The following is an 8,612-nucleotide window of genomic DNA, read 5'->3' as shown; positions in this document are numbered from 1 at the left end:
CAGGGACACACATCCAAGCAGAGCCCAGGGCTTGCAGGAAGTGCCTACACTTCTTGTTAAACTGTGAAAGACATTTGGAGTCCAGGTGCTGAATTCCAGAAAGAGCGGAGGGTGGGACATATGTTGGAGAGAGGAGGTGCTTCCCACTGTGCCTCATCCTGGACAAGGTGGTAAGGCTGGGGATGTTCTCCTCCCAGTTACATGTGACAGTGACCTGTCACTGTCCTACCACACACACAAGGGGCTGCAGCTCATGTGAATGCACCCCCAGCTTGGGAGCTGTTCTCATCCAGTAGCAGGGCTGCCTTCTTCATCTGTGACTTATGCTAACCTAAAATTTAAAGGGATGGAATAGCCCATGGAGCTGGGGGAAGACCATAATGTTCCAGGTTCCCAAAATGGCTTTTACACCAGACACTTGGATTCAACCTGTGTATTCCTTCTGCTTCAAAATTATTTATAAAAAGAACTTAAAAATTGTTGAAACAACCTCCTTCAATATCTGCATGGCATAGTATCTTTTCTTTGCTTGGAAATACCTTCACTGTCTAATACTTGTCCATGTATAGTCATGAGTTAAAATTAAAACAGAAATCATATTAAGTATTCCCAAATCCACCAAACAGCACAACATATTGTAAAGTGAGGGGGATTGATGGGTGGCTTTTCAGCTCCCCAGAGTAGCTCTTTCTCCTGAAGTGAAACTGGAAAATGTTTCAGCATCATAAATGCCACATCCTTTTGAACCAGGCAGGAGACACAAGAGACCTTGGAGGCTTTCTGCAGAGCTGGCTGTGATCCTGTGTAGGCAGGCATTGGCTCTGCTCTCTCACTCCAGCTGGGAATGCTCGAGAAGGGTTAACAAGATAACAGGGACTGGCAGAGTCATGCCTATAATTTATTAAGGCTTTCAAAAGGCTTTTGATAAAGTCCCTCATAGGAGACTATTAAGGAAACCTGGTAACCGCAGGATGAGAGGAAAAGCCAAGGCATGGATTAAAACCAAGATAAGACAGAGAAGGAAGGGAAGGAACAAATGTCCAATTCTCAGCAGGCAGAAAGGTTAATAGTGGAGACCCTGAGGTAACCCCAGGCCCTGAGTGGCTGAATATATTTATTAACACAAGCACAATGGGAAAGGGAACAGTGTGGCTGTGGAGCTCGCTGGGGTTTGCTGCAGCAAGGCAGATGGGGGTGAGATGTAGCAGGAGCCCTGTAGTGGGATGGGATGGGATGGACAGACAGTTGGTGATACTGCATCTGGAGCTGTGCTTGGGGAAGGTGTGGGAGCTGGGGCACCCCAGAGAGTTGTAGCTGCACGTGGGGTGCACAGGGGGATTGTGAAAGACACTGCCTTGGGATCTATCAGAGGAGCCAGGGCAGAGTGAGCCAGCTCACATCTAACTCAGGGGAAGAATGGTCAGATTCAGTTGGGAACAAGCCCAAAACAGAACTAACAGGATTCCCTTTATATCAATGGGACAGATTGAAATCTGCTGAAGAACTGCCCTGAAGGCCATATTTCTAAGACCCAATGATATTCCCCAGAACAGACAGAATTTGTCACTTTTCATATCAGAAACAAGGACAACATCTCCTTATCCCCAGCAAGGCAGGACTGCAGTCCTCTGGACTCAAGTGACATGCAAAAGCCAAGTTAGTGAATTTAAATCTTAATCTAAGTGATGAGCAGGGTCCAAAGGAGCAGTCTGGAAAAACTACCTGATGAGCATGAAGAGCAATACTGAGTATTGACTTGGTGAATATTATCCATCCTGTGCAAACACCCCAGTGGAGCAAACAGTGTGGTGGAACAAACAGCCTGTGGACACCTGATTAAACTGTGTTTGTGATAGTTAGTGGAGAATGTCTTTTTAATTACTTCTGTGTGGGTGAATGCAGATTTGTGTGAAAAATCTCTTCTGTTTTGTTTTTATGGACACAACCAGCTTGAAAAACTAACTTGAGAAATGGCTCCAATGAAAAGTTTGGAAGATGGGAGAAAACTTTTCATCTTTTTTAAGAGAGGAAGAAATGTATAGGTTTCCTCATTTTAAAAAATTACCTGATTGGAGGTTAAAAAGAAATCATAAAGGAAAAGTCTGAACTGCCACAAACTATTTTGAAGCTGTTAAAATACAACACATCCAAAATTATTAACATGAGATATTTCTCGAGAACTCCATTAATTCAAACAATTTAAATTAATTTTTATTTTCCAATTTTGTTTTTTTTCCCCTTAGAAGAGTAAAATTTAGAAAATTGATGAAACTTTTGGTGACAAATCCTCACAGAGAAAATTGCTTGTCTGAAATCCATGCAGGGATGAGCTGTGTAAGGAGGAATTAGATCTCAGCAGTAATCTCAGTCATGGGGTTTTGTAATTCTGTGCTCCATGTTTTGAACATCCGCACCCTTTTAATGGATTTTCCTAGGTTAATTATACCATTATTTCACCCTGCATGTATAAAACTGGCTGTTCAAAGTCAACTGTAAATGAAAATTGCAGCTGTTAAATTGCTGGGGTGGCTGACTTGCTGGCTGCAAAACAAACACAGCACCCACTAATTGGCCTGTAAACAAGAGTGGTGGGGAACTCTGAGGCTGAGGTGAGTCTCTGGCATCCATCGGCCACCATCCAATAGAAAACTGAGCATCAGGAATGCCAAAGTCTCTGGAAAGACCCTCTGGATGCCAAGGTCAGCACATGTCTGGGGGGACAATCCGAGAGGCTGAGCTGTGTGCACACTTTCTTTTTTCTCCCAGGTCACTTGCTGCCTGCAATGTTAATTATCCATTAGGAAAAACAAGCAAGAAAACCCATCTTCCTGCCCAAGGTGACTCCAGAGGGTACAAAATGCTGGAAGAGCACTTCTCACCTGCTCTGTTGGCAGAGGGAAGAAGACAGACGCCTGACTCATGCTGACAGCAACTGGACAATAGACTCAAATAAACAAGAAAAAATCATCCAAGGGATCAGCCTTCTTGAATTTCTGTAGATAGCTTAAGATAATACCATCTGAGGCTTTTCAAGCTTTCTGGGTCCTTGTATTTCTCTTTTTGCTTTCTTCTCCTTCCTCCTCATCCTCATTGGAAACTGACAGGAAAATAGGATGCTGAGGAAACATCCTTCAGCTGAATTTGCCACCTTGTGGATGTCGCAGTGTTTTGCAGAGATCCCTCCATAGTGGCAGAGAGCAGCAGGAGGTAGTCTGTGTCTGCTGGGACCTCCACGGTTTTGTGCTTGTGTCCCTCAGCTGCCCCTCACCTCTCACTGGACACTTGGCATCCCCAAGGATATGCAGCCTGGGCAGAGAACATCACCTCAGGCCTTGGAGCTGCTTAGGACTTGGCAGACCACCAAATGAGTTTCCCCAGGATGCACCTTCTCCCTTGGAACATCGTCAAATAGCTTTTATTCCCCTTCTGAAAGATCAAAGTATTAAAGTCTGCCATTGAGCCTTACCATCCTCCATCAGGCAAGCATTATGTTAAGTGGAAATCAGTGTTTCTGCGAATTTTAGTTCTGTCTCTGGAACTTGTGATGGCAGTCCTTGAGAAACCTGAGGGCTCTGTCAGACCAGAAGGCATTTTATTTCGGGGTCCCAGAGAGCAGTCCCTCCAGTCTCCCTTCAGCAGGAAAGGCAAAGACAAAGCTGTGCAGCTGTGATAAAAGCAGGTAACACTGACTGCAGCTTTCTTGGATGATCCTGGAAAGACTGTTCTATGAGCATTAAGTAACCAGGGAACTGGAAGGCCCCATAAGACTCTTGTCAGGCTGTTCCCCGTCTTGAGGCAGAAGCAGCTCTAGTGAAACCAAGCACATGCTTCTCTCACCATCCTTACAGACCTTGGGCAACAGAGCTTTAACTCTGCACAAAGCTCTTTTTTTTTGAGTCTCTCCATAATCTGCCTTGCTGGTATAGGAAAGTGTTAGGGAACATTTTTAAGTAAGCTAAAAAATTAAGTTTACCAGAGCACTTGTCTGCTCTGAGCTTCTGTTTGCTGCAGCACCTCTTTGGTGCTGAGCGTGCACGAGGATCAAGAAAACACAGACTGGAATTAGCGACAATGAAGTTTGGGACAGGAGTTGCTCAAGAACAGTACTAGGGGTGGTGTTCCAAGGTTCTGCGGGTGGGGTGTCATAGTTTGTGAAAGGGAAGTGCGTTCTGTAGGGAGACACAGGTCCTGTGTCATGCCAAGGTCACCCAGCCAGCTGTCCCTCCTTCCGCTGGTGTCTCATCACCAGGCTCACGAGACCTGGGGTGAAAGGGTGCACACGCAACAGGTTAAGGGGGAATGAATTCTGCTTCAGATGCAGTTTTGGAAGGAGCTTGCCCTGAAAGAGTCTCGCTGTCACCAGCATGGGTTGAAAACTATAAAGCAACCTATGTGCCTCATCAAGATTTTGCATTGCTCAGCAAGGTAGCAGTCTTGTTTAACATATTTATTAATGATCTGGAAGTAGAGGTAAACAGCTTGTTAATTACATTCTCCTGCCTCAGTTGGGAGGCATTGTGAATGCCAGTGCAGATTGGGTAATAATAGAGACATCAGAGACATTAGAAAGACATGTAGGAAAGAAAATGAACTCCCTCTTGGCTCAGGGAAGTTGCAAAATAATCCGGGACTGGGGGTTTTTGAGCAGAAACAATGATTCAGGTTGGGAAAAGATCAGTGACCAGCAAGAAAGAGAGGGATTTTAGAGCAGGCAAACATGTTTAAGGTACTCTTAGGAGGAGTGGCACAGGAGAGAACTGAGTGTGAGTGTAGGAAATGATCCTCCCCCTCCTCCTCTCTCAGGCTGCCACACTCCTTGCTGTACTTTCAGAGCAGCAATGACTAACGGATGCTGTCTCAAGGAAGAGTTACAAATATGATCAGGGGCCCTGGGAAGGGCAAAATTGCTTTATGAGGAAAGATTAAAAGCGCTTGCATACGTCAAGCTCAGTTAAATGATGTTCAGAGAAGGTGGGAGTACAGCTGACAAATATTTGAGTGGCATAAATCTGAGCAGTGACAGTGGGCTATAAATACAGCACAGGAGTTCTTGTGGGGTGCAGGTGTCATTCTGAATATACCTAACATCTGTCATGGTGCAGGCTGGGGAAGCAGCAGTGCCTGTGTGGCTGCTCCTGAGCACCAAGATTTGAGATACGGAAGGGAAGGGTGGAAGGTGAAATATCTGCATTTATCACTGTGACTTACCCCTCTTGGGCAACAGCACAGCCAGCTGCTGCAAGAATTGTGAGCAGGGGAGCAGCCTGCTCCTTATCAAGACTGAACTACCTGCTTGTGCAGTAATGGGGAGGGGAAAAAGTTCTAAGTCTCTTTTAGTAGCTGGGACATAGGAAGGGAGCTGGGAAAAAGGTGCCCTGGATGGTTTTGGCACACTGAGACCTCCTAGTACAAGTAAGCTTTAATGTCCTCTGATGTCCCAAGGAAATGAGATTATGAAGGTCAATGCATGACTGCAAACAATGGCTGGATCAACAACACATCTACACAGACCTGTCTGGAACCTCCCTCCCTGTCAAATACAGGTTTTAAAACTGGGGTTTAAAAATGTAGTCTGGGCATGAAGAAAAGATCTGACATAGGGACTTACGTATGAAGGAAGATCTGTGCAAAACTGCAAAGTCTCCGTTTTGTCAAAGAGAGTTTCAAGCAGTGAGGATACAAGAAAATGCCTGTCACTGGGAAAGGGGAATATATGTTATCAATACCTGTCCACAGCCTCAACTGGCCTTAGGCCTCTCTGCTTCAACAAAGGTGTCTCATAAAGCTCCTCAGGGCTGTCAGTGGGAATGCTGCAGATCTATTTATGGATTCACCAGAAAAAAATGCTCATTTCTGTAGTTTGTCAGCCAGAATCACTAGAGGAGGGGTCTGGAGCTGGGAGCACAGCAATGTAAAGAGAAGCTTCATCTTGGCTCTCTTTGGGAGTCACTGTCTTAGTGAAACAATGGTATTGAGAATTAAGTGTCTAGAAGCAAAATCCTGTCTCTGAGCCATGGAATTATCTCACTGAGACCACATAAACTTGTCTGGTGCTGGTCAGGAGTGATAGGTATACTAGAAGATCTCCAGTATTGCTTTCCTTATCCTTCCTGGGTCAGGATGTTCCCTCTGTTACAGGAGTTTCCTAAACAACACAAGGGAGCTCACTTACCCAACAGGCTTTTAAAGGAAGTTTAGCTAAAGTAGGTGCCTTGCAGAGAACACTCCTCTGTTGGCTTCATAGAAATGAGCCAGCAAATCTGATGCCTTTTTCTCATCCTTGAAGTATTAAGTGGCTTCTTTTTTGGATGCATGACACGGGAGCCTTCCTTGAACCCTGCAGGGTTCTTATGCCCTCCTCATACTGGTTTTTGAACAACTCGTCTGCCACTTTAGACTGCATCTGACTGTGGGATCCTCTCAAAAACACAAGCTCTCTGTGCACTGGTAACTGATAAATGTCTTTTCAGACTTAAGTTCCTCTTCTGCAGCTCCTACTAAATACAGCACTTAGAGCTTTTATGGTGTTTTTCATTTCCAAAGTGCTTTACAGACATTAATAATATAAAACACATGAACTCCACTGCCACAGTAATACCCTAATCCTTTCTCTTATCTCCTCTTAGGGCTCAGAACGTCCAGCCCAGCAAAAGCCCACAAGCTCTGGAGTTCTCTGACAAATAAACACCATTAAAAATAATCTCTGGATGTTTTCTACTTCCTCTTTTAACAATGCCTTTCTACATCCCTTCATGCCAATAATCCATTAATCCAGCCAGTTGCAGGGTTATGAACTGTGTATGGTAATTGGCTTGAAGAGTACTGCATTTCTGCTCTACGACTCTCTGGACTACATGTGCAGCAGCTTTATAGAAGGACTGCACACAGGGACCACATCCTTGTGAACCTGAGACTCAGAGCAGGCACTGGATTTTCCACCCTTGGAGCTAAGCCCAGGTCTAGACGGAGGCTGCAGCCTAAGACCCAGCAAGTTCTTCTTTGCCAACTCTGTGTGGTGAGACTTAACTTTATGCACCTGCTAGAAAACTGTGAGGATGTGTTCCCTAATCCTTCTGCCTGCTCCATGTGTGCCTTGCAGAGCAGGCAGCAGCTCAGTGAGCAGGGCTGATCCAACAGAAATTGATCACATTGTATATTATGGAAAAATAAAATTGGAGATGACTTGCCCAAATGTGTGAGGCTGCAAAGTGCAGCAGTTTGGTGGCTGTTTCATGAGTACTCTGGAGACTCCAGCAGCATGGCTGGAAAATCCAGGGACTGAGCAGGACAAGGAACAATTATTTCATTCATCCCAAGGTACACTGTCCTTGAGTCAGAGGCAAACATGAAGTTGTGTGTCATGGTGGGATTTCAGTCTTGTTCCTTTAAGACAGGGGTTGGGCTTGCCTTCCATTCCCTACAACATCCCTGTCTGATGCTCTGGATGCTGTATGGATACACATGAAATGATACCAGCTTAAATCTACAAACCACACAGTAGAAGAAATGGCAGCCACAGCTTTCAGGTACGGCTGACAAGGTAAATGAGTCAGACTCGGTGTGTCTCTCCTCTGATTGTATTGGGACTCTGGCCTTTGTAACTCTTCCAGTGACAAACCAGGTCATTGCTAAGTGCTTTGAAGCAGTTGTGGGTCAAGTAGAAGGTCTGTGGCAGGAATGTGCCTTGATGTCCCACTCAGCACTGATCTGTTGCCCTCACCAGAAAGCTCTGCTTTCCTGGGTCATGCCTTGCTTTCAGCTTGCTGCAGTTAGTAACCATCATTGCAGATACCTCAACAGCATCTGTCTCTAATGCTTGCCTGTACATTCCTTTTCTCTTTGCTCCTACTCCAGTTTTACCAGCCTTAAAACATAATTTCCATTTCTACCCTCGATTTTGTATTCAGATTTAGCAACCTGCATCTCAAATTTATGCTTAATAATTCTACTCATCAAGCCATCAAGTAATTTTCCTCCCTCAAATTACTGCCTCCCCCACTCTCTCTGCAACTCGTCCTCCTCTTTCTTTATCTCTCTTTTGTATCTGGCAATATTTCAGACTCCTTCCATAATTTTCTTGACTGTGTAATTGATCAGAATAACTCAGTTTTATTACAATTTGCTTGAAATCCCTTTGTTAGCAATTAGAACACTTTGTTTAAAGACAAATAAGATTTAATGTGACTCTCTCCTCCTTGGCAGCCTCCCAGTCTGGTCTTTCCATGCCTCCTTGCAACTGTCTGCTCTGTGCTACCCTACTCAACAGCTGGCAACAAATTCTCTGTTTCTTGTCTCTGGGATTCTGCCCTCTGTCTCTCCCTCTGCTGCCTCTGGTGATGCCTGGTCCACCTTCCTCTCTGATTTGCCGAGATTTATTATGCTGGCATGGAGAATGTGGCATGCATGCCCTCCCTTCACTGTACTCTCTCTCTCTCTCTCCCTGAAGAGGCTTAGGCTCCCAGGGCACCAGCAAATGGGTCTGAACCAGTCATCAGGATATTGAAGTGTTTTTGTACCACATGAGGAACATCCTCATGCCCAGTGGGCAAAGGAGCTGCCTGTTTTAAGAGAGCACAAAGGATTGTGAAAGGGACACAGGAGTGGGTTGGTAA

The 8,612-nt window shown here is 45.1% G+C and overlaps 1 long non-coding RNA gene across 1 annotated transcript; it reads left to right on the top strand.

The window, feature by feature from the left end:
- The first annotated feature begins 4,204 nt into the window (after nucleotides 1-4,204).
- Nucleotides 4,205-6,700, top strand: LOC128782557 (uncharacterized). Its single transcript, XR_008428840.1, has 2 exons — nucleotides 4,205-4,425; nucleotides 6,627-6,700. It is a non-coding gene; the product is annotated as an uncharacterized LOC128782557 (long non-coding RNA).
- Nucleotides 6,701-8,612: the final 1,912 nt, after the last annotated feature.

The sequence above is a fragment of the Vidua chalybeata genome, chromosome Z (assembly GCF_026979565.1).
Source record: "Vidua chalybeata isolate OUT-0048 chromosome Z, bVidCha1 merged haplotype, whole genome shotgun sequence".
Classification (NCBI taxonomy): domain Eukaryota; kingdom Metazoa; phylum Chordata; class Aves; order Passeriformes; family Viduidae; genus Vidua; species Vidua chalybeata.
The sequence above is the reverse complement of the archived record's forward strand: the minus strand, read 5'-3'. Positions and strand labels throughout refer to the sequence as shown.